The sequence below is a fragment of the Pelodiscus sinensis genome, chromosome 16, assembly GCF_049634645.1.
Source record: "Pelodiscus sinensis isolate JC-2024 chromosome 16, ASM4963464v1, whole genome shotgun sequence".
NCBI classification, from domain to species: Eukaryota; Metazoa; Chordata; order Testudines; family Trionychidae; genus Pelodiscus; species Pelodiscus sinensis.
In genome coordinates this window covers 30,137,660-30,163,241 of record NC_134726.1, presented here as the reverse complement: position 1 = coordinate 30,163,241, position 25,582 = coordinate 30,137,660, and the positions used below count along the sequence as shown (strand labels likewise).

Sequence of the window (25,582 nt, the reverse complement as noted above, 5' to 3'; positions counted from 1 at the left end):
GGTCTTTGTCCATGAAAGCTTATGCTCCAATACATCTGTTAGTCTATAAAGTGCCCCAGGACTCCTTGTCACTTTTGAGTTTACTAATTTTCTATGTTTCAAGTTAAGGAAAGAGCAAGTGGATTATTTCAGTGTTTCACTTCTTTTGCTTGATAAATACCTCTTCAATATTGTAAAATTTTAACAAGAAAAACATTAAACTTTTTGTATTACCGAATAGCTTGATTGCAGCCTACTCATATTAGTACAAGTCATGAAGTACTGGCAAAAGCATATGTTAAATCCCACATTTTCAATTATAAATAAATGATTAATTCTAAGGCTTTTGAGGCTAATATAAAATTATGTCCATCAAAAATTCCTGGCCCTTTTTTCTCTGAGTCTGTACTGACTTACTGCTCCACAATGGCATTAGGGAGTTCTGGGGTACAGGGCCTACAACTTTTAGGTGAGGTACAAAACTGAGATTTCCTGACTCAAATCCCATTGTACATTTTACAAGAGTACATAAACTCTGGTGTCCTGACCAGAGTCTAGTTACAGTAACTACATTCTATAAACCTAACATTCTTCCTGAAAGTTCTATTGGATAAATAATCCTTTTACACTTCAGCCCTTAAACTCTCCTATTGTTTGTTATGAGCTGCTAAACAGCTGACAAATATTGGGGGGAAAAAGACTATATGTTAATGGTAGTGTTTCCTATGCATAACCACAGAATTGTAGGACTGAAAGAAACCACAAGTGGAAATACAATTTATAGCATATTTATTAGCATTTTGGGTGAATCATACTACCACATAGGCTGTATCTTTAATATTATACCAAATTTGTAGATAATGATGCTGAAGGCCTTTAACTGTAGCAGTACTGCTGGGATGCATTAATCTAATGTCAATATTATTCAGTGTACCCCTTTTGTTTAGCTGCCATAAACAAAAAAACCCTAATTAGGGTAAGAAATATTAAGATGTTTTAACTGTTTCATCAACAACTTTGCCAAAAACTCCCTGGTCAAAAAGGCATTTGACAGACTATAGTTTGGAGAACACTGTGGTTACAATTATAACTGACCCAAAGTTCAGTCAGTCCTCTCTTCCTTTTTTTAAATCCAGCACCTTACAAGAATGTTTTTGAGGTGCTTCACATTCTATAATTTTTTCACTCGTTCTCTAATGCTTAGAAAATGTACTATAGATAGCCCCAGGAGAAAATACAGCAAAGATGAAGTACAACTAGAAAAGGACCTGTCTAGTTTAATCTATGAATGCTCATAGCAGGGGCTATGTGTAAGAATTTGTAATCAGGACCTTCACAAATGACAATGTTGAGGATTCATGGAAACCGGGATTCTGGAAAATCTGTAGGTTTTGTCACACAATAACGTGTGACCAGCATTACTTCTCTGGTCTGAGAATTCCCAAGCATATTGTTTCTCCCAAGTGCCCAACATATAATGTTTAATTTTTATGTTTAAAAACCACTCTGATTTAATAGTCACACGTTTTGTGCATTCTGCAGCCAGGAATCAAATATACATATGAAGTGACCTAGCTCTAAACATGTGGTCAAAATCTACCATGAGATCAAATCATATTCATAATATTAGAAGGAATTTACGTAATCATAATCACAGCTCATAATATCTAGAAGGAAATTAGCCTCACCTGAGTTGCTAGCCAGAATGATAGAGGGAGATGATAGATTGTGGATTTGCAACCTATCCCATCTCATCTGTGCAGCCTTACAGTCAGACATTTTCTACACTTCTGTGTCTTTTTCTACCTTTCTCGCTTTCCTTTTATTTGGCAACATTCTTTGCTCTTCCGTTCTATTTCTGCCCTGTGGTTTCTTTGGCCCTCATGTGTCCTAAGATGCTGATCCCTTTACATCTCACCCTGTTGCTTTCCTTCTGCTCCAGTGTTCAGTCTCTGCATCCTCTTACTACCATCTTAAACAACCGTAACTAACCTCCCTCTCCAAACACAAAGATGTCTGTTTCTCCATTATAATTTTAACTGCTGCATTCCATTACTTCTTGCGAGATTGGAAATGTTGCATTCAGCATCTAAGTACCACTCTATCTCTAGTGGAGATTGTGACATGTCAAGGATGACAGTGCCATCAATGTGTTGGTGACAGCCTGTGCTACACAGCTCTTTCTTACTCAGCACAGTCAATGCTGTTGTCTTTCCATTCTCTTTAAGGAAACTTGGAAACTGGAGCTTAAAATAAATCTAAGGACTTATGTGAAGTAGCAGAACCTAACAGCATCATCCAAGTATCTGTACTGTAGTGGGCAGAACACGACACAGTCTTGGGTCTTGGATTAATCACTTCTGTAGCTTGCAGACACATACACATGAATGCACAGACACATGAGCCTGAGATACAGGCTACTATTTTCATTTAGATAACTGTGACTTTTCCTCTAAATGGACAACCTGCCCACATTTTTTTCTTTTATCATGAGGTGTTGGTTTGAATCTGTAGAGCTAAGAACAGGCAGGCTCTGGTTATTTAAAAAAAGATTACTTCTCTCCGCAAACGACAGATACGCAAAGAGTCAGTTGCTAATGAAAAGACATTCTTTGTTGAGCGAGAATTGTATTGCAAGTGAGTTAGACGGATATAAAGCAAAGGAGATCAGGTCCCAGGGTTATGGATATATGTGACCAGAGATTGCCAGTGCCTGCCAATAGAGAGGGGGCAGAGTGAGGGCAGCTGGCTTCAGCACTGTTACTGAGCATGCTCAGTACAAGCCAAGCACCAAATGGGGGGCAGGTGCCCCCCCATCACATCTGCCTGAAGCATCCTGCCTTCTTCACTCATGCCTTTTAGTTATTTTTTAGAACACTGTTTTCTCACTTTTTATTTTGTTGTTCCTTCTCTCATGTTTAACCTGCATATAAATCATCAGGGACTTTGCTCAAAGCACCCGTTGAAGGCACTTCAGCAAAGCATCTTCACTACTTGGGCATCTTTTTGTTCCTCTTTAGCCCGCACAAAGAGAAGCGTTAGAATCACAGTCCTGCCACCAAAATAACACCTGCTTTTAAATCTGCGACAAGCTAGTAAAACTGAACCACTATGTTATAACCCTGATTACCCATTACAGGCTTCTGACCACATCTCAGAGGTGACTGTTAAATGGATATGGGATTATGGTGTAATATAAAGAAACCAGTGAAGGACACATTCAGCAAACCATGTGATAACTGGCAAAATGGACAGTCTATTTAAGAATGGCCTACAAGTGGAATAATAGGGAATCCAGCAGGCTAGGCCTCAGGGGCATTGGCAGAGCTGTGTAGAGGAAGATTGTAGAGGGCTGCCAGTCTGTAAGATGCATGGCTCAAACCTTGATTAGTAGGTTTCTTGCTCTTCCATGTGCTATATTCATTCACCACTTTTGTAAACACAAAATCCTGCATGTAAATCCCTGCAAGTCAAAGTGGAAACATTCCCCCCTGCATTGCATCACATTTTGTACCTATCCTGTTTATTCATAAGTGTAATTTGTTTGGGGGCATTTGTTCTCTTGGCATTATTATACGGGGGAGATTTATGTGAATAGTTCCTGTTAACCTTACTGGAAATTGCACCCATACATTCTTTGGGCACTGACTCCTTTCTTTTCCCATTACCTAATTTCCAATATTTTATTCTTCAGTTTTATGTTATATTCCCTATAATTCCAATTTATTGCTTACATCCTGCCAAAAAAATGCCTCATTATGCACTAGATGCATTTGCAGATAAATTGAGTGCCGTGATGAACTCAGTACTATTTGTTTCCTCTACATTTGTTGGGAACTAATCAAAGTAATCCAAAGTAATTGGAAAAAAATAGCAAAATACACGGAAAAACAAACTGCTGCTAATATCTATTGAAAACATACTGATTGTAATAACATTCTCTTTGCTAGACAAATCACCTAAAATAGGTTGATTATTTATCAACAACAACAAAATCTATCTCCATCCTAAAAACGTAGGGACAGTTATTAAGATTTGTCTGAATCTTGGCAAAATCTATTCTACTTTTTTCTTTGGCACTATGATGTGCCCTTGTGTGATGCTCTAGAGGACACTGGGCATGTAACATGGCCAAGGATCCTCTGAATGCCAACAATAAAATATTTCACACCTGCAGTCAAGTCTATGGCCATATTCTTCCTTCCTTTAATTAGTCATTAATGAAATTGTTTAGGCTAAAATGGAAATTGGCCCTGTGACATTAGCTGACCATGCCCACAAGAATTCCTGATGCACTGTTGAAAAGTATGGTTACGGTATGGTCAGAGTCAGCGTAAAAAAGAAAATATAAAAAGCTCAGAGAGGCCCCTTTCAAAATGCTACAAATATTTTAATGTTTGTGAAAAGAAAAGAAGGAAGAAAATTAATGCGATCTCAGATACCGTCGTTCACTGAAAAAGATCTCAGTGTCAGTAGAACTAGTCTTTAGGTTTTATCTCTATTTCCCTTTCCTCATCCTCGCCACAAGCTTTCATCTGACCAGCGCTGATATGTGCTCCCTCCTCTTCCCACTCACACTGCATTGTCCTATAAAGTAAAGATTCGTTTTTGTGAACATATTGTTAGATATTCTAGAAAATAACTTGTGGTTAAGAGAAAGTTTTATTTAGTGGTAAGAGCATCAGACCGGAAACCAGGAAATCAGAATTTTAATTTTGGTTCTGCTACTGATGGTCGCTAGATGATCTTGGGCAAGTCATTTCACCCCCCCCCCCCCGTATCTCCATCTGTTTATACGTAACATAAGGATAATTGGGATAATGATATGTATCTTTTTTGTAAAGCACTTTGAGACCTACTCACAAAAACCTCTAAGAATTAGGTATGATTATAATTATTCATAAAGTTTGAACTGCACCCTCAGGACCTGACCGATGCTGAACCATGCGAGGTCAATACTGTCTAGCAGCATTACCAACACTTCCACTTTTTACTGGGCTCTTCGAAGACATTTAGGGGAAAATTAAAGCAAAATGAGAACCAGGACTGGTGGCTATCAGAAAACTTTATGGAAGTGCAGGATACTTGGCCACACCCTTGATAAGCGGACATACAACAAACTAAGATCATACCAGACCATGGATGTTGCTGAACAAAAGGGTGCCGGACTAAAGAGATTCAACCTGTATTAGTAACAGTAAAATGATTTGACATCCTTGAGTGAAAAGTACTAAATAAGTTCAAAGAAACTTCAATTGTTTCAGACTTCAGATCACATCAGACTTTTAAAACCATAGGAACATAAAATACTAGAACTGAAAGGGACCTTGAGAGATCATCAGGTCCAGTCTCCTGTCCTCATGGCAGAACCAAGCACTGTCTAGATCATCCCTGATAAATGTCTTTCTAACCTGCTCTTAAATATCTTAGGTGATGGACATTCCACAACCTTCCTAGGCAATTTATTCCACTGTTTAACCACCCTGACAGTTAGGAAGTTTTTCTTAGTGTTGAACCGCAATTTGTGTATACTTTTCCATTTTTTTTCCCCGAGAGGCTTTTCCAAAATGTTGCCCATCTATAACATTTCAGAAAAACCCAAATTTCAGAAAAACCTCCTCTTTTGGAACATCCCTTATTCCTCATATTATGAGGAATCCAGGGATGCCGAAGGAACACGTCCGCTTTTTTGGAAACTGTTCCCTGGACTCGGCAGAGCTTTTCCGGGCTTTTCCTACATAGCCTTATTCTTCTTTTTTTCCCTAAACTAAACAAGCCCAGTTCTTTCAGTCTTTCCTCATAGCTCATGTTTTCTAGACCTTTCATCATTTTTGTTGCTCTTCTCTGGACCTTCTCCAATTTTTCCACATCTTTCTTTAAATGTGGTGCTCAGAACTGGACACAATACATCAACTGAGGCCTAATCAGTGTAGAGTAGAGCAGAAGAATGATTTCTCGTGTCTTGCTCACAACACTCCTGTCAATGACTTAGTCTATTCCAGCTTTACTTTCACGAATAGTGAGAAGATAATTGAAGCACAATTTATCTCACAGTGGGATACACAAAGATACCAATGTAAAACTATAACAATCTTGAGTTCTGTGTCTGGCTTTGTAGTTTTTTGAATTACTACTAAAATTGTTGAGGGTCTTAAATTGTAAATATCTTACTCAAATGTTCACACTCAAGTACCATCACAGAGCACAAATAAAATCATCCTCTCCATGAATTCCGATAGTCCCATATCAGATCTATAGTCGAACTTCAAGCACCTCATTCATGTATAATTTATCAAAGCCATTACCACTGTGGTGAAATGACTATTGTTTTGAAATGATATACTGAAGAAAACATCATTATCTAGGAGCTATAGTCTATTAATGCATTCCTATTGATTTATTCAGTGATGTGCCCTGTATTTTGGCCCACAAAAGCCTTTGTAAAATTCACTGTATCTATTAGTGCAATTAGTCTATATAACCACTCGGCAGGGCATGGTTCATATTGTTTTCCTTTTTGCTTTTAGAGTAGACTGCTCAGATAACATCTGGGCTATTGGAGAACAGATTTTAGGATGCAGTGTCAATAGGAAAACACTATATTGGTTTAGACAGGGACTCGCCCACTGTTCACTATATTGGTTTGTGAACAGGGACTCATCCACTGTCTTAATAACAAACAGCAGACACAGGACAAACAGAAACGAAGTCACATTATTTCTTTCTGTGTGTCAGACATTCAGAATGTTGAATGCCTAACAATTATTCACAGCTAGAAACTAAAATAAAATCTTCAGACATCAGAAACCAGGCTGGTTATTAAAGTAATATTTCCCTTTACAAAACAAAAACCAAACTTTTGTATAGTTCACCTGCCATCAGCTTCACCGAAGCATACAGTAAGGTGGCTCTTTTAGTAGCTCCAAATTAGGCAAGTCAGCAATGGAATAATGAAAAACGTAGACCATTCTGCATCTGCACTCATCTGACAAAATGATTTCTGCTATATCACTTACTTAGTTTAATAATGCCATAGCAGTAGGTGTGTTTTATTTCAGAAATACCTCTTGCTTTGTCTTGACATTTATCTAGCAGCAGGAGACCATTATCCTGTGACAATGTTCTATTCCAATGACATTAGTTCTTAATTATAACCCAGATTCCTGGTTGGAACCAAGGAAAGGAAACTTGATTGGCCATTGGAATGTATATTAATTATCTAGAAGATCCTCATACCACAGCAGTGCTATATTCAGACTGATTATCCTTGCAATTCTTGGAAGAAATGAGGACTCCATGGGAAAATGGTAACAAGTTCTTTTTTGTTTTGTTTAATAACAAATGAATTAGATTAGCAATAACAACCTTAGCCCATGGCATTTCTGGGGAATTAATGAGCAACTGGCATATATGGCCTGAGGCAAAACTCTTCCAGGAATTAGGTACCTAAATAAGTGGCCTAATTTTCAGTGTAGTTGTGCTTCCACAGGAGGGACCAAGAGGAGGAATCTAGAAAACCAAAAAGTATGTTTTTTTTTAAATATTGTTATTTAGCTTTTTTAAAAACCTGTTTGCTCACATAGCAAAGCAGCCACACAATTTTGTACCACTACCATTTCTGTTCAGTAAAACTCAGGGCTCAAGCAGCAAGAATGTAGCAGCAAGCAGCTTCATAGCACTTCTTAAAACTGTACTCTCTTTGGAACAAGGATTGTGTCTTCCTATAAATATGGAAAGCAACTAGCCCATTTTGGGTTTCACTGCAACAACTGTGAGTGTTTGCAGTTTGTACATTAATTGCTATATAAACCACGTGATCCTACATAGTGCGAATGTGCATATCCATCTCCATCTCCGTATCATGAGCACCATCTTCAAAACGTAGGCTAAAACAGCGGTTTTCAAACTTTTTTTTTCTTATGACTCAGTTGAAGAAAATTGTTGATGCCCACAACCCAACATAATTTGACTAGAGTGTGGGCTTCAGGGTGGGGCTGAGGATGAGAGCTTTGGGGATTTAGGACGGGTTCTGGTGGTCAGTGCTGGGGCAAGAGGGGTTACTTGGAGCAGCTCCTGGTCAGTAGTGCAGCAGGGATGCCAAGGCAGCTTCCTGCCGCTCCTGGTACTGCAGATCACGCTGTGCCCCAGAAGCAGCTAGCAGCAGGTTCCCAGCCTATGGGAGTGTGGAGCTTGTGCTCAGGGCAGGGGCAGTGCACAGAGCCCCGTGTGCGTCCTCCCTCCCCCCGCAAGGAGCCGAGCCTGCTGTCAGCCACTTCTGGGGCGCGGTGTGGTCTGTGGTGCCAGGACAGGCAGGGAGCTGCCTTAGCATCACTAGTGGTCCCCTAATCACCCTGCAGCAATGAGACTCGGTGCCTGACATTCACCAACCCAGTACTGGGCTGTGCTCCATCATTTGAAAACCACTGGTCTAAAATAAACAAATACAATTATTCAAACATATAAAAAGATTGTATGTGGTTTCCCTTGCAATATGTGAACGAGAAGCATCTTGTTTGAAAAATTAGAGTCTGAATTTTAGCTAAAGGCTGGCTCTAGTAATGTTTCAGCAAATAGAATAGCAAGGAATGATACTGGATATACTGTCTGCTTAGAGTATGTTAGGGTTTCAAGGGCATTGTGAGGAGGGACTGCCATTTGTTTCGGTCCAACCAAAATATTGCTCAGAAAAGCTATTTAAACTTTCTTGTCTGTGCCCCTAGAAAACTCTATCAGTTCTTTGTGGGGGGGGGGGGGGGGTGTTTTAGATCATAGAACTCATCTCGCCATAGAAAAAAGACCAACAATTTCCACATTCAAGATAAAACAATACACATTGTCACTAGAGAATCTAAGTTCTGTGACACCATTTTACCTAAATCCAATGGCTTAATCCCAAGTAGCTTCTTTCATCATGAATGTTCTGCATCCTCCTATGAAAGTGCCAAATTACAAAAGGCCAGTATTATAAAACTCCTGTATTTCCAGAAAGCAGAAATTGATGCCACCTAAATCCCAAAAGCCTGGATTCTAAAGGCCTGTTAAAGGATTTCATATAATTGCAAGGAAGCTAACTAGTCTGCCTAGGTATTCCTAGAGTCTGAGAACAGTATGTGATTGTAGATACAATATATGGGCTGCAATAACAACACATAGCAGGGGAAGTTGAGTTCAACCTTTACCCTGAAATTCCTGGCTTTTGTGGGATTAAGTCAAAATCTTAACATTACTTTTACTTGGGTATATTTTTTTTACTGAATTTAATATTTTTGCTACAAAGTTCAGCATTGTTTCATGCTGGGACTAGCATTAAATGAAGGTGTGACTATTAAGGATACATTGGTGACTGAATGCAAGAGGCTAAGTTACCCAAAGATCCTTTTTACATGGAATTTTTTTCTTTTAATATTCCTTTGACTTTATCACTCGGTTCTTGGTGAAACTGAAGACGACCAGGAGGAAAAAAGGCTACAATTTACAAATCTGAAATAACAGATGTCTCTAAAAGGTGGGAATTAAATATTTTGGACCAATAGTGTGAGACTTGGGATATGAAGTAATCACTCTAAATCATACCTCATCTTAATTTGAGCTATAAGGACAAAACAGCTTTTCCCAAATTGAAATTGAGATTCTAAAAAATAACCCAGAACCAAAACCAAGAGAGCAGACTTATTTTCTTAAAGCATGCATTCCATATTACCAATAATTGCAGCACTAATTCCATGCCTGTCTTTTTAGTTATTGTAATTGATGGGAGTAATCAGACTGGAGGATAGACACTTCTCTCCTTTTTAATTTTTGAAGTTATTGCAGGGTTATATTAAATGTCATGGTAAATAATATAATTTACACTGCAGGTTTTCAAAGTATTCCAAATACAGGCTTTTAGAAAAACAAATTTTAAAAAGCCTTTGCACTTAATGGAATGAATAAACTGCTAGTTAAAGGCAGCAGGAAACTGACCTCTGCAATATTCCTGTGTTCCAAAGTCATGACAAAATGGATTCAAGCCAGGCAACAGGATTCTGAGACCCAGCAGCCTCTTTCCTTTTTGCTGGCCATCTGCAAGGTCATACCAGCAGCAGTGACCCAAAAGATCATTAGCTTGCACAATCTTAAAAAGGAACATGTGGCTCTAAAGTGTCATTGCATGTCTGTGCAGAAGTTTGGCAGAATTCCAAGAAGGCAACTAACGTTAAGAAGTGTTATGTTCCTGCTGGCTGTCTCCCGTGGTCCTTGTACTTCCTGGTCCACCTGCTGATCACCTGAATTGCCCTCCTGCTGCTTCTCTTCACCTGCTGCCTACCTGGTGTTGCCCTCCCACTGTACCTTCCAAATGGTCATTGCCTAATGTGGCTGCCTTCACCAGCCATTAAGAATTTACTTCCATAACAGACCAATTATTTTTTAACTTTTCTACCCAAACATAGGGGGAAGGGAGGCTTTCCATTTGTTTTTTAGAGCATAGACAGTATGAAATCCCCAGACACAATCCTGCCCCCAAAGCATGCATCAGAAATTATGTCATTAAAAAACTTTTCATAACAACAGCCTTACTATTAAAATGCTCAGGGATGATTGACCTTGACATCCAGGATTAAGGCAGCATTATTTTTCTTGATTACCAGCAGCAGAATAGTAGGGAAATTATAAAGCCATTGAGAGGATTAATACAGCCTTGATCTCGCTCTCTCTTGGCTCTTTATCTCAAGTGATTAAAATTCCCCAGGAAAAAAAATGGTCATGTAGCATACGCCTGCTGCCATGGATAGATACTGTATCAGCTCCATGCATCAGCTCCCCATGACAGCCAATGCAAAGGTTAATTATATATGCTGTATATAGTTTTAATCACTTTAATCAGAGCACAGTTATCATCCATCCCAGGCTATAACTTTTCTGCAAGCAGGAGAAGCACTTCAAGCCTGGCAATGTTTGTTTAAGGGGAAAAAAAGAAAAAGAAATATGGTACATTAACTAGAGACAAAAAAGAGAATGTGAATGCTATCAGCTGAACAACAAGACTAAGCCTAGGCATCTGTCTGTAAATGGAGGCAGGATAATGATGGGTGATTGAAAAAAGAGAATTAGAGCCTTTCTCCAGTTTAGGGTTAAAACCAGACAGCAGTTCACTAGCTGAAAATCTGAAACAAATCACCTTTGTAACCAGGGGCTCTCTCTCCATCTCCAAATATGCTCATAGGTACTGGAAGTAGGGCTAGTGGGTGCTGTAGCACCTCTGTATTGAAGTGGTTCCCATTATATACAGGATTTACAATTTGGTTCAATGACTCTCAGCACCCCATTATAAACATTATTCTAGCAATGTAAAAGGGGAATAAGGAAAATAAGTGCATTGTGGCAACATCACTGTTGTGATATTACAAAAGTCAAAAGTCCCCTGATCTGACATTAAAACAATGGATTCCTTTTAAAAACTTCTGCTAACATTATTACAGGTCTCAGTGTTCCTGGCTCACATCTTAGAGTGCGTCTACATATCACCTTAAACTTGAAATAAGATACATAATTTGTGTTATGCAAATTGCATATCTTATTTCTAATCAATGCGCTATTTTGAGCCATCCCTTAACCCTCATGCAACAAGGTTTAATGGGATGGCGAAATAGCACACCCGTTACTTTGAAAAATATTTCAAAATAATGGGCAGCTTCTGTAGACATGGGGTAGGTATTTTGGGATACCTCTGGTATCCCAAAATAGCCGCACAGTGCATACGTACCCTTAGTCAAACACATCTTTCATTTAGGGGAGTTTTCCTAGAGTGAGTAGTATCAAGTGTTTATTTATTAAAGGATATTAACCCCTGTGATACGGGAAGAAAGTGCCATTCTTGGAATATAAAAAGAAAAGACAAATCTGCATTAGTTTCTCCCAGGCCAATTGTGATTAATGGACTTTACTGTGATTACTGTACTGGATTACTGGTAACTGGACTTTAAGTTTGTGGACACTGCCCCAGGCCCCCTTTCAACCAGACTTTCTGGTTGAAAACCGGATCCCTGGCAATTCTAGCAGCAGCTGATCTACCTGATGCAATACAGAAACAAGCCCACAGCGTTGCTTGTGTTCTCTAGACCAAACTTATCCTCATCTCAAGGCTCATTTACATCACAATAAAGCACTGTAATGCACAAGGTATGATGCTACATCTGCTAGATACAATTTTCAGGATGCTTTACTGTTATATTTCAAAGGAGGATTCCAGGACCATTAGCTGGCCCTAAATAAGCACTATACTGCAAGGGAGGGGGGGGACAAGCTACGACAGGTGGCATGTGGACTCAAACTCCTCCCTCGTTGTTTTATCAGGCAAGCAGACACCTAAAACATTCAATTGTTTCCTTTTATTTCATTTCAGCATACCAAGTCTTCATGGACTGAAAAATCAAACTGGCCACCACCAAGAGAACATAACAGTGTGTGAAGAGAATGTATTTATTTGGGTTTATTTTTAAATCCACCCATCTGTGAGCATATTTCCAGAATTATACAATAAACCCAAATATACAAAATATGTAATCCTTCCAAAGGAAGACTTTTCCTCCATCCAGTAAAACCTATTCAATCCACCTAATTTGACTCTTAAAGATACTGCTGGGTCTGAAATGTCCTGCTTTTTCCAAATCCAAATTTTATTGTCGATGTTGCTGCATAAGTAACCAAACTATATTTTGATTCCTGTTCTATCTCTTTTTTCCTTTATATATAAACACCATAAACATAATTTTCTGGAAATAAATATTAGAAAAGGATTCAAAACAGGAACTGTGAATCTGAATCTCTTTACAATTGGAAGAAGGGGGATTCAGAGTCAAAACCTTAGATCCAAAGTCATTTTGATCTTCTGTTTCTGCACTGGATCCAGACCAGGAAAATGTTATTTTTCGGTCTCAAATTTCTGAAATTCTCATTAGAATGACTATTTGTGAAATTTTGTCATTCAAGATGACGGATCTTGCAAGAACTTCATTTCACAAGATTTCTATCACGTTGGAGCAAAATCTCAGGAGAAGAACATAAGAAATGTCAAAGCTATCAAATCTGAACTGAAATCCAATTCAGTGCCTTCCTTTAACTGAACTCAACCCAAACCCTTGGCTAAACCCCATCTGGATCCAAACATTGCCTCTTTGGCCTTTTTCCAGTTCATTCCACTTTTTCCAGGAGATAACATCACATAAGAAATCTAGTTTAAATAAACAAGATAGGCAACCAGAGAGCAAAACTACAACAACACAAGTGAAATTTGATATTGGAAAAGCAAGGCATTTCTGACCAAGTACTTAAGGTACTGCCCTGGACTCAAGAGATCCATCTATGTTCAATTAGAGACTCTGCCACAAACTCCCGGTGTGACTCTGGCAGATCATTTAATCTCTCGGTGTTTCACTTCATCACAGGAAAACGCAGATAAGACTTGCTGCCTCCTACCCTTTGCACATTTAGGTCTATTTAGATTGTAAAATCTTTGAGGCAAGGACTGCTCTTACTAGGAGTTTGTACAGCACTTAGCACATGGGGCCATGATTTTGATTGGGGGCATTACGCTCTACTATAAAACATGTCAGGTATATCATATAGCTCATTAAACTATAGGTCATAAAGCAGGAAAAGTACATCCCGCCCTCCCCACTGCACAATCACCATAGAAAAAGAGGAAACAGAATTCCTGTTAAATTTCCCTCCATACCTTGCCATCCATAACTGCTAAGGACTGCAAGGCCAGGAGTTCTTTGGGAACACCTATACTTCTGGTACTCATGCAATGGTTCAAGTCCATACCTACCCCATCAGAACATTACTCCATTAACCTTTTGGGCACACTTCAAAGGGTGACTTTCCAACCAAGCATTTGGGGAGAAACAATGTAACAGGAAACCTAAAGTTCATTATTGATTGACGTGTTAGAATGATATGGGCCTGATATTATTTTATAATATGGAATGATTACTTTAACATTTGAGTTTTAACTGCTGTAAAAGCTCTGAGCTCTGGATGGTAATTATCAGTGAGATAAACCTAAAGACAGAAAATAATTATATAAGGGAACCTTGATTTTTAAAGCACCTCTGCATTGCTCTGCATAGGCTGATTGAAAACACTCTTAAAACAGAATCAGCTCAATCTCAAAGCGGAGAAATAGTTGTAGCAATGTTTTGCATCCTAATTTACCAGCTTCCAAGTTTGCAAAATGTCCACACAATTAGAGTAATTTTTTTAAATGTTAAAAATATATGAGTAAATTTCATGCATACACATACTCATATTTTATTAGGATGACTGAAAATTTTATAGCAAATTTTCATATTACTTTTTAATATAAACTGGACTGATTGATTGAAGTTGTTTCATAAGTCCAGTGTTCCCTCTAAGCCAGGGGTGTCCAAACTTTTTTCAAAGAGGGCCAGATTTGAAGAAGTGAAATGCGTGAGGGCCGTCCCCGCACTCTCAGCCCCAAGGCGGAGGGCCCGCAGGGTCGGAGGCGGGCAGAGAGCGCAGGGCACGCCGGCCTCACGGCGGCCCGGGGGCAGGGCGAATCCGCAGCCGAGCGGGGGAGCGGGGCTGCGGACGTGCCCTACAGGGCAGGCTCTAGGACCGCGGAGGCCATGGGCCGCAGCGGCGGCATGGCTGGAAGCAGCACACTGGGCGCGCCAGTTCAAAAGAGCGCTGGGGAGCCAGGAGAGGAGGAGGAAGCGGGGGCCGTATTAAACCGGAACACGGGCCGCAATTGGCCCGCGGGCCGGTCTTTGGACATGCCTGCTCTAAGCTGAGCGTTTGGGCAGCTGCTCTGGAGAGACTGAAATGCCACCCAGCTGATTAGCAGGGTGCCCATAGCTGGCACCAGCTGGCAGCATGTGTTTCTATTAGTGGTGCACATTCACATGTGCCTTGGTGTACATAACAAAATTTATTCTGCACAAGAATGGGAAAAATTAGAGGGAACATTGATTATGTCTGTTAACCCTGAATGGCTGAGCCTACACCTTGTCTTTTGAGAAATAAAAGCTATTTTGACCAGGACTGGTTCTAGGTTTTTTGCCACTCCAAGAAAACCCTCCCTCCCCCTTTTTTGTTGGCTTTTACACGTTTGCACTTCGCAATTTTTTTCTCGTTTTCATTTTTGTCCTGGGATTTTAGCCCTATAAATAGCAAATATAATTTTAATTCTTTTTTTCCATAAAGGCAAACTCCCCCTCCCCTTTCATTAGCTGCTGGATCACAACAGTCTTTTCTCTGCCCTGTCCAGCCCCTCCCTATGGACAAGCATCCCTCACTCCCAACCCACAGGGAAAGCAGGGTGCAGGGACAGCACAGATCCAGAGGGCAATGGGGAACAGAGGGAGCAGGGTTCACCGTGGGGAATGGGAGGCACAGAGCCAGAGGGGCATGCAGACCGGGGGAAGCAGGGGGACTGGGGTGCCAGGGTGCGCAGAGCCAGAGGGGTGTGGGGAATAGTGTGGAGGGTACAGGGGTGAGGTGGGAAATAGGAGTCGCATAGCCAGAGGGACACAGGGATTCGAGGGAGCAGGGGAGGCACGGGGTATGAGATGCAGGGAACAGGAGGGAGAGAGGGATCGGGGTCCAGGGGCAGTGCAGGGAATGGGGGGCACACACCTAGAGGGGCGCAGGGAAAAGGGACTGCAGGGTGCAGAGGGGGCACAGAGCCAGAGGGACACAGGGATCAGGGGGAGCAGAGTGCGGTGTGCAAGGGCGGTGCAGAGCCAGAGAGTCGCAGGGAACAGAGAAAGCAGGGGGCCTGGGGTGCAGGGGAGCAGGGTGCGGGGTCAGGGGTGGCGCGGGGAACAGGTGACGTGGAGGTAGAGGTGAGGGGCAAGGGTTGGGGTGGGCGCAGCAAGCCGGGTGGCTGGCAGGGAGCAGTTTCTCGCCAGCGAAGGGGGCTGGGGCTGTGGCAGGACTGGAGCTGGTGTGGCAGGGCAGAGCCTTGCCGCGCCGCGCTCTGCAGCCAGCTCCCGGGGGGACACAGCCAGAGCTGAGCTCCTGTGAACCTTTAAAATCAGTGCTGCGGGGCGGGGCAGTGGCGAGGCGGGGCGGGGCAGGGCATTGCCAGGGGCAGCTGCTTACATGGAAATGCCACCCCTGGAAATGTCCCACCCCAAGCACATGCTTGATTTGCTGGTGCCTAGAGCCAGCCCTGATTTTGTCCCACTTCTTTAAATGGAGTGGCTGCATTTATGTGTTTTCACTAACCTACTCTTATATCGACTGCTCCCAACAACTGCTTCCTTTCTCGAGACTAGTGACTAGGGACGTTAAATTGCATTTAATCAACTAATCAACTAGTTGAGGGAATTTCTATTGGTTAACTGATGAGTCAATAAGCAGGGGAAACTGTGGAGCCTGTGGTCCCAGGAGCTAACTCCGCTGCAGGTCAGCCTTTTAAATGTATTAAGAGCTGGCAGGCTCTTAATACATTCAAAAGGCTGAAGTGCAGTGGAGTGGATCAGGGTCAAGCTGGGACAGCTGATTCCCAGCACATGCCTGGTCTCCGCCCCTCCGCCCCCATGCTTCAACTTTTTAAATGTACTAAGACCTGGCAGGCTCTTAATACATTTAAAAAACAGAAGTGTAGTAGCACCTGGGACTGGGTGCGAGCTGAGAATCAGCTGATTCCCAGCTCTTGCCCAGTCCCCCTACTATGCCTCTTCCTCTCCTGCACTCTGTGGAGACGGTGCTGGGGAGAAGCAGCTTTTAAGCCGGCTCCTTCAGCACCAGCTCCTGCACCCTCCACCCCCATAGAGGCAGCAAGGTGAGGGAAAGCGACTAGTCGAGTAACTATTTGACTATCTGGTAAGCTTATTCTTCTTGGATAGTTGACTAGTAGCTAAGGGTATGTCTACACTACCACCCTAGTTCGAACTAGAGTGGTAATGTAGGCAACCGAAGTTGCAAATGAAGCCCGGGATTTGAATTTCCCGGGCTTCATTTGCATAAAGCCGGGCACCGCCATTTTTAAATGTCCGCTAGTGCGGACTCCAAGCACGAGGAGTAACGGTAGTTCGGACTAGGAAGCCTAGTCCGAACTACCTAGTCCGTGCCGCGTGTAGCCGCGCGGCACGGAGTCCACGCTAGCGGACATTTAAAAATGGCGGCGCCCGGCTTTATGCAAATGAAACCCGGGAAATTCAAATCCCGGGCTTCATTTGCAACTCTGGTTGCCTACATTACCACCCTAGTTCGAACTAGGAGGGTAGTGTAGACATACCCTTACATCCCTAATGTTGACACATCAGTTTAGGCCTCTGTGCTGGGACTATGGATTGGAGTACCGTTAAATAGTTCTACTTGTAGACGACAAATCAGTGTGCACATGGCAGAAGCGATTCATTCCTGGTATGTGTATCTGGGTACAGTATAAAATAGATGTGTATAAATGTATGAAGTGTTGCTTTATCCGTTCCATGTTTTCTCTCCACCAACCAAAGTCGCTAAAGATGATGGCAATGCTACTTCTGCGAAAGATTTCCCATGCGCAACAATTCAGAAGTTGGAACTCTCAAGTGAGAAGGGTATTTCAAAAGCCAATCTGAGAAACATCCATAATCTTAGAAGCCTACAAGAAAGTTAAAACCATCTGGTAAAATGTCTCACAAAAAAAGTTAACTCTTCCTAGCCCTCTCAACAGTCCCCAAATTTCACAGGACAGTACTGTATTCTCCAGCCTCTTTAAGCACAATACCACTCTTTGAATTTAAGTGCAATCCAGGATCTACCTCAAACCCAAACATTCTTACCCCGCTTCCTTCCCGCCCCTTCTCCAAGGCCCTGCCTCTGCTCACTCCATCCTCCTTCCCTCCCTCCACCACCCCATTCACTTTGATCAGGCTGGAGGTGAGGGCTGGGGTGTGAGGAAGGGGAATGCGGTCTCAGATCTTGGGTTAAAGGATTTGGAGTGTGGCAGGGGTTCTGAGCTGAGCCTGGATCAGGGAGTTGAGGTGCAGAATGGATGCAGGCTCTGGGAGGGCGTCTGGGTGCAGGGGAACTCAGGGCTAGGGCGGGGGTTTGGAGTACAGGAGGGGTTCAGGACTGGGACCGGGGTTTGGAATGCAGGCTCCAGCTGGGCACCACTTACCACAGGTGGCTGCTGGGTGGTGGTGGTGTGGGGCGCTAACGCAGACTCACTCTTCCCCTGGTTCTGCACCACTCCCAAAAGCAGCCAGCAAACACTCCATCTCTGCCTCCCTCTGCTCTGTACAGATGGGGAGGGAGGAACAACCTGACATCAGCACCCTCTCCTCTTCTTCCTGTTCCCTGCACAGCAAGCAAGAAGCTCCTGAGGCTGGGGGGCAGCTCCAAGTCAGAGGGCAGGAGCAGCACGGCAGTGCTGAGAGGGGTAGCTGAAGAGCCAGCACTTGATAGCCTCCCAGCCAAACCTGTCAGGGTCACCTGTCAAAGGCTCCACAATATCCCAGTAGATCCCGATCTACTGGTTGGTGATCACTGCACTAGATGGAGCCACCTCTCCATCTCTATGTAAGAAGAGGTGGGGTAGGCCAAATTTGAGCAGCACTGAAAGTTTAAGTCGCAGTGTCAATAAAATTTTCCTGTCTGCCTCTTTGTGTCCATCTACAGAGGGGCAGACAGGCCATACCTGTGTCCTGTTTTAGCCACTATAAATATTGGGAGAGATGCCGTCCTCTGCCTGGCCCTGGTTTTATACCAGCATTTCCAGGTATTTTTCAGAAATCTGATCTCTAGCTCTCTAGGATGCAATAAATATTCTCCATATAACAGACCACGGGCAGGGGCTATCACAGGCTTTCCCAAACTGCCTCACCTGGTTCTGTCTATGCTCCAGCAGAGTCCTCCAAGGCTCACTCCACTAGGAGGACAGGCTGGGTGCTGTGCTGCCAGTCCTCCTGCTGCTGAGAGCTGGTGGCTTGAGGGGCTACTGGTCAGAGGTCTGGTCAGCAGGCACAGCAAGGGAAGGCCCCAGCCATGCCACCTGCTGGCTCTCCAGGGCCGGCTGGAACTACACTGCCACCGGCTCTCTGGAGCTCCAGGGGTGGGGCAGGCTGGGGCTGCAACCTTGAGGCAGTAGGCAAGGGCCATCAGCCACACTGGGAGAGCGGTTGGGCTCTTGTGTGTGCCAAAAGAGTGGAGATGGGGGCTGGCTAGTTTCCCTAAAGCCATGGGGTCACGCATCGCCCATGCAGCAAACGCTAAACATGCTTGCATTAAGAGTAACAGACAATATTCTAAAGTAAAGCATGACTTTTTCCCAATCTCTGCAAAAGACTCACCAATCAGAAATCTCAACTGAAAGAATTAATGAACAAGTGCACAGCTTTACAAGCTACGCCTGGTTGGAAAAAGCGAGTGACAAGAATACGAGGAAAGGACTGTCCACAATCCAAAATCACATTCATCATAGGATGACAGCCCAAATGCCAAATGGTCTAAACTAAATCCATGTATCCAAAAGATACATTTTTTAAATGTACTGTCATGGGAATAATGAACCCTGTCTTGCATTTTTAATATCAGTTTATAGCATTTTACTTTCCTTATCACAAGGAATAAAAGGAACTAAAAAAATATGCAGCAGGCATTGTGCTATGATAACTTTTAATTTGAATAATATTTTAAAACTTACTTCAACTACCATCTTTATCTTTGAGAGACAGTTCGGCCGACTTTTCAATATGCCCTTGCACGTTTGTGCTTTTCAGTGACAAAAAGCAGGGAAAATTTTTGTTCACAAATGCTTCACATAGATTTCTATTTCCTTTGTTTAAAAAAGGGAGAAGAGCAGAAGTTTTCAAACTGTGGTCTGCAAACCACCAGTGGCCTGCAAACTCCATTGAGATGGCCCATGGATAGTGAACTCCAACGTGCGCACCCGTGCAGCGGCACACAAGAGAATGAATGGCTGCCCACTTAACAAGTGGCTTGCAGGGATGGCCCCACTAATTAGGCGCTGGACCCTAGATCCTCATATGTAATGTGAGGTGGTGGCTTTGGGGGTAGTATGGGATAGGTGGGAGGATGAAGGGAACTAAGGTGGAAGGAATAGGAGATAGGTAAGGAGGGAGGGAGGTGAGAAGAGGAGGTGAGGGGAGTTTGGGATGTGCAGGGCTGCAGTGGCCAGAGAAAGACAAGACTTTTCCCAGCTCCAGGGAGGTGGCTGCTGGTGAAAGATGGCCCTCCTTCCCAGCCTCAGCTCTGTGCTTCCTGTGGTGGGGGAGAGACCCCTACTGCTATTCAAGTATGAGTTGAGTGCTTTTATTTACAGAATTAAAAATGTTAATTATTACTAAGGTTTGTTTACCTAGCACTTTTATCCAAATTACTTTAAAATAGCTAATGGTACAAACAACATTTGGGGTGTGTCTAGACTACAGAGTTTTGTCGACAAAAGTGGACTTTTGTCGACAAAACTATACCTGCGTCTACACTACCGCTGAGTTCTGTCGACATAACGTCGACAGAACTCAGCAGTTTTGTCGACGCTGGTAAACCTCATTCTACGAGGCATAATGCCTTCTGTCGACAGAGTTTTTGTCGACAGAAGGTGTTATTGCATGTAAACTGTCCTTTGCGTCTACACTACCATGTCGACAAAGCAGCTTGCTTTGTCGACAGAACTGAATGTAGTGTAGATGCTCTTTGTTGACAGAAGTTTTGTCGACAGTATCTATCGACAAAACTTCTGTTGACAAAAGCCTGTAGTCTAGACGTACCCCTGGAAAGATTATTGATTCCCACCAAGACCTCAGCAATTTCATTTGAGAACCACTGTCCGACAGCATGAATTCCAGAAACAGAACAAGTCACAATCGCCTTGATACAATTCACAAATGACAAAAGTCAACAGACTTCAGATTTCCCTTTCTTCCAGCTATTCTCATTCACTTGATCATAATTTATTTTTCAGTTGCAGATGAATTTCACTACAAACTGCACTTAGTCATCTTGCTGAACTAGGTAACAGAGGCAAATAAACTAGCAACAATTGTTTCGTGCTCTTAGAGGGGAAGGTGGTATTCAAAGAGGGCTCCAGATGCCACCAGAAGCATAACCTATTAGCTACATATAATAAACAGTAATGAATTAGATGAATAACAAAAACTGAAGGCGTTTAGGGAACCTGTATACACTTCTCTCAAATATATGTATCATTATGGAGCCTCCTCATTGAAAAGTGAAATACAGCAGACAACAGCATTGATCATTACCTTTACAATAATGTGATAAACAGTTTTGTTGTACTGAAAGCCAAATATATTCATTAAAGCAGAATAAATTACAATATGATTAAAATTTAATGTGTGTTATTCAGCATAAATGAGAGCCTTGTTGGGTCTTTGTACTAGCTGTGTCCTAGCAGGCAGAAGGGATATTATTTGTACATGCATTGAGTTTCTAATTCATTTAATAATAATGGAAATTAAGGCTTAAAAAAGAGAAAGCCATTAATTGGGTGTCGCCAACACTATAAAGTCAACATTGATAATGCAGTCCTTTTTCTTTCTTTCTTCTTTAATAAAATTTAGTTTCCTTATGTAGACAGTTTTAATCTCATTACACTGAAGATTTTGCTCAACAGTATTTAATAACCCCAGTGCTATCAAGAGACTCATCCTTTCTGCAGAGATACCATTTATTGGAATAAATTATATGACAATTTTTTCAGACTCAGTGATCGGTGACAGGTTTGTTTACTGCTCATTAATAAACAATAAAGGTTATCATTCCTGCTGCATAATACTGAGGTTACTTGATTACATTTATTTCCAATTACTGTAAATGACCTATAACTCACCAGAGCTCTGGGCATTTATTCTGAACTTTGCACAGAATGCAGCGGCAATCCTTCATTGTGGCAGCTAAATATGTCAGGATTAACATTCTGCTAAACATTCAAATAGAAATTACATTAGAGTTGTAAAAAGGGTTTTATGAGCAGTTTTATGCTATCTGTGGATTCTGATCGGCTCTGGGAAGATATAAAGGATAAGTAATGGTCAGCTAAGAGATGATATTTATCTCTCAGTTAAGCAAAAACCCCACTAATGCAATGGAAAAGCAGTAAGAGAAGTACAAGTCTTTTAATAAAAAGAAAAGCCAGAGTACAAGAGAAAATTTAACAGTAAATTGAAATCTTCCTCTATTTTATCCTCATTTCAGCTGAAATTGTTAGTAAAATTCCACAAAGGGCAAAATAGAAGTGGCACACAATTGAAATCCTTTCCCTTAGTTTTATCAGTTCATTTCACACATAGCTAACATACTTTTTCTTGAATTTTCATCTATGAATTCCAGTATTGCCAGTTCCTGGACTCCATGTCTTCTTCCATGTTTAAGTCTTTATTAATCCTGTTAGTTGCACACTTCTTTCAGAAATAACATAATGCCCTTTATACCTCTCTTCCCATTTTTTCTGCCTCCCTTAATCATTAACTCATAGAACTTTTGCTGGTGGTGGCTACAAACTATGCATTTGCTCTGATATGTTACTAAGCTTTCTCCCACCATACCTACAACCTGATTACCCACTGACTCAGGCAGTAGGTCACTGGATCAATAACCTTTGAATAACTTCTACACCACCACACACCAACTTATCTATACCTCTGGCATGAGGCTAGTTTAGACAATGTTGCTACTTCACAAGGGATAATGTGTGTGATGTTTACTGCTCATGCTCCAGTGCCATGTGATTTTATGTATCAGCTGTAGCACATTAACAAGGAGCTCTGGAGTGATAATTTGAGTCTTAGGGAATCACAGATGTTTCTTCTATTTTAAAGGAAATCCCCAACACTGTTTCCCTAAGGGTATGTCTACGCTACAGTGTTATTTCGAAATAACTCATCTACACACAAAATGCATTTCACTCAGTGCGGACGCGCTATTTTGAAATTACAAAATGCTATTTCAAAATAGCGTGTCCACACTGAGTGGACTCTGAATCGTATTTAAGTCTGGCTGGAACCAGTTCAGCAGGGCACCAGGTCAGGACTTACTGTGTGGGGCTGCTGCCTGAGGCTATCTGAGGTCTGTGCTTAAAGTGACCCCCCCGGACAGCGAGTTCTCAGGTTTCCCTGCTTGCTTGTCTACCTCGATGAGGGACAGCAAAACATTTTGTCTCTGCGTGCTTTGGTTGCCCTCACTCGGGACACCACACCACTCTGCAACATAGAGCCAGAGCTGACCCTGGCCACTCTGATGCTTATCTTGGATGCGTTGCTGCGAGCTTGGCTGCACTTTCTGCAGGGTGCCATCTGGGAGGTCCATCAGGGGGCTGTCAGTATCCAGGAGGCCCTGCGGGAGAGCTTCCACCCTAAGGAGCACTAAGAAACTCCCCGGTCTGCCCCACTGGGGGCTTGTGCTTCATTCATCCCTCACGTCTTTCCAATTACCCTTCCCTAGCCCCCCTTCCTGATGTCAAATAAAATACACATATTTTCATGAACACAAACTCTCTTTATTTAACAAAACTGGGGGGGGGGGGGAGGGAGAATGAAACTTTGGTGAGACTGGGGAAAGGAGGTGGGAAAGGGGAGAAGAGAGGGTAGGAGAGGGGAGGGGGAAACATGGGAGGAGGGAGCTGGAAGGGGAAAGCAAGGAGAAGAAGGGGGAGGGGAAGCTCAAGGTTGGGGGTCTCCTGGGTTCGCAGGTAGCTTTTGGTGGCCAGGCTGGCAGCTATCCTGCCATAGACAGCCACTTTCCCCTGTCTAGTGCAGAGATCTTGGACATTGGGGGCATCCCCCCAAACCTGACTAAAGTCCATAATCTCCATCCTGGACCAGGCAGGCACCCGCCTTCTCTGGGCCCTGGCAGGCTCCTGGGAGCTGGCAGATTGCTCCTCGGGAGAGGTGGAGAGCTGGCTGGCACTGGCTTGCTGGCTCATGTTTTGGGGCCACTGGGTCAGGGGCAGTGACCGCTGGCGCTGGGCTGGCAGGATTGGAGCTGGCACAGGCACTGTGGCCAAAGTCAACACCTTTAAGGGCTCCGGGGAGGGGGAGGAGGGAGAGGAGCATTCTTAGTTGAGGCTGGAGTGGCCACCAGGGCACCTTAGGAAGGCTGGAGGCCCCCAATTTCGAAATAAGTGTCTACACAGCACTTATTTCGAAATAGCTATTTCGAATTTGGCGTTATTCCTCATAGAATAAGGTTTACCAAATTTGAAATAAGCGCTCCGCTATTTTGAATTTATTTCGAAATAGCGGTTTGGCTGTGTAGACTCTAGGGAAGTTATTTCAAAATAAGGGCTGTTATTTCGAAATAACTTTGCTGTGTAGACATACCCTAACTCCTTCCGTGAGTACACATACCAGTTCTAGACTCAGTATTTGCTCCCTCTTCTGAACTTAGATACTTTGCAGCTGCCTGGCACAGCAGTTTGTGGCAGATGCATGGAAGAATCAGGCTACATATATTAAGGCCCTAACCTGGCAAGCTGCTCCACGTGTGCCAAAGCCTCATTAATCTCAAGGCTTTTAAGAACTTCTTGTTCCCTCAGGACTACCTTAAAAAAATCTCAGGCTTTTTGGTAGTGTCAGAGATGGGAATGTAAAGGCCAAAGATTCTCAGTCTTTTAAATGAAAGAGAACTGAAAAGGAACGCAGAGATGGGTTCTGTCTAGGCAGGTCACACAGTATAAATAATTTTTTATTTTCACAGTCTGGATTCACTTGAAGTTGGGGATATTTTTCTGATTTTTAGAGAGAGTGAGAAAGAAAGAAAGAAAGAAAGAAAGAAAGAAAGAAAGAAAGAAAGAAAGAAAGAAAGAAAGAAAGAAAGAAAGATAGAGTTCAATTTTCCAGAATCTTAGAGACAAAAGTCACAGATGTGGGACATGAGACGGGAGAGGAAATCTCAATCTCAATATGAAGGAAATCTCAATATTTTCAGTTTTCCACTTTACACGGGTATGACTATCTTATGAATTCGATGTCTCCTGTACTGAGGGACTACAAATATATCTTTCACTGGCAGCAGCTTTCCCGATCCACTATGATCCCATTATTTAAATTCAGAAGTTTATCAATTTGTTCCACAACCTCCTCTAATGACACCTCAATTTGGGAAAATTCCTCAGATTTGTCACCTAAAAAGAATGGCTCAGGTTTGGGAATGTCCCCAATATCCTTAGCCGTGAAGACCGAAGAAAAGAAGTCATTTAGCGTCTTCGCAATTACTTTATCATCGTTGAGTGCTCCTTTAGCATCTTGACCGTCCAAGGGACCCACTGGAGGTTTAGTCATGCTTCTGACATTCTTAAAAAACATTTTGCTATTACTTTTTGAGTTTTTGGCTAGCTGCTCTTCAAACTCCTTTTTGGCTTTTCTTATTATATTTTTACACTTAATTTGACAAAGTTTATGCTCCTTTCTATTTTCTTCACTAGGATTTGACTTCTACTTTTTAAAAGATGTCTTTTTATTGGTCACTGCTTCTTTTACTTTATTTTAAAGACACCCGGTGGCACTCTTTTGGTTCTCTGTGTTTTTTAATTTGGGGGTATACAATTAAATTAGGCCTCTATTATGGTGTCTTTGAAAAGTTTCTATGTAGCCTGCAGAGATTTTACTTTTGTCACTGTACCTTTTAA

General features: G+C 42.3%; 1 protein-coding gene across 13 annotated transcripts in view; it reads right to left on the bottom strand.

Moving 5' to 3' along the window:
* Positions 1–25,582, bottom strand: part of SDK1 (sidekick cell adhesion molecule 1) — an 855,588-nt gene that overhangs the window by 293,896 nt on the left and 536,110 nt on the right. The window contains exon 1 of one of the 13 annotated variants that reach the window (XM_075899635.1): positions 22,257–22,984. The exons of the other annotated variants lie outside the window; for them this stretch is intronic. The gene's annotated coding sequence lies outside the window, so the exon portion shown is untranslated. Of the gene's footprint in view, positions 1–22,256; positions 22,985–25,582 lie in introns of those variants that run through there. 13 annotated transcript variants of the gene reach the window in all.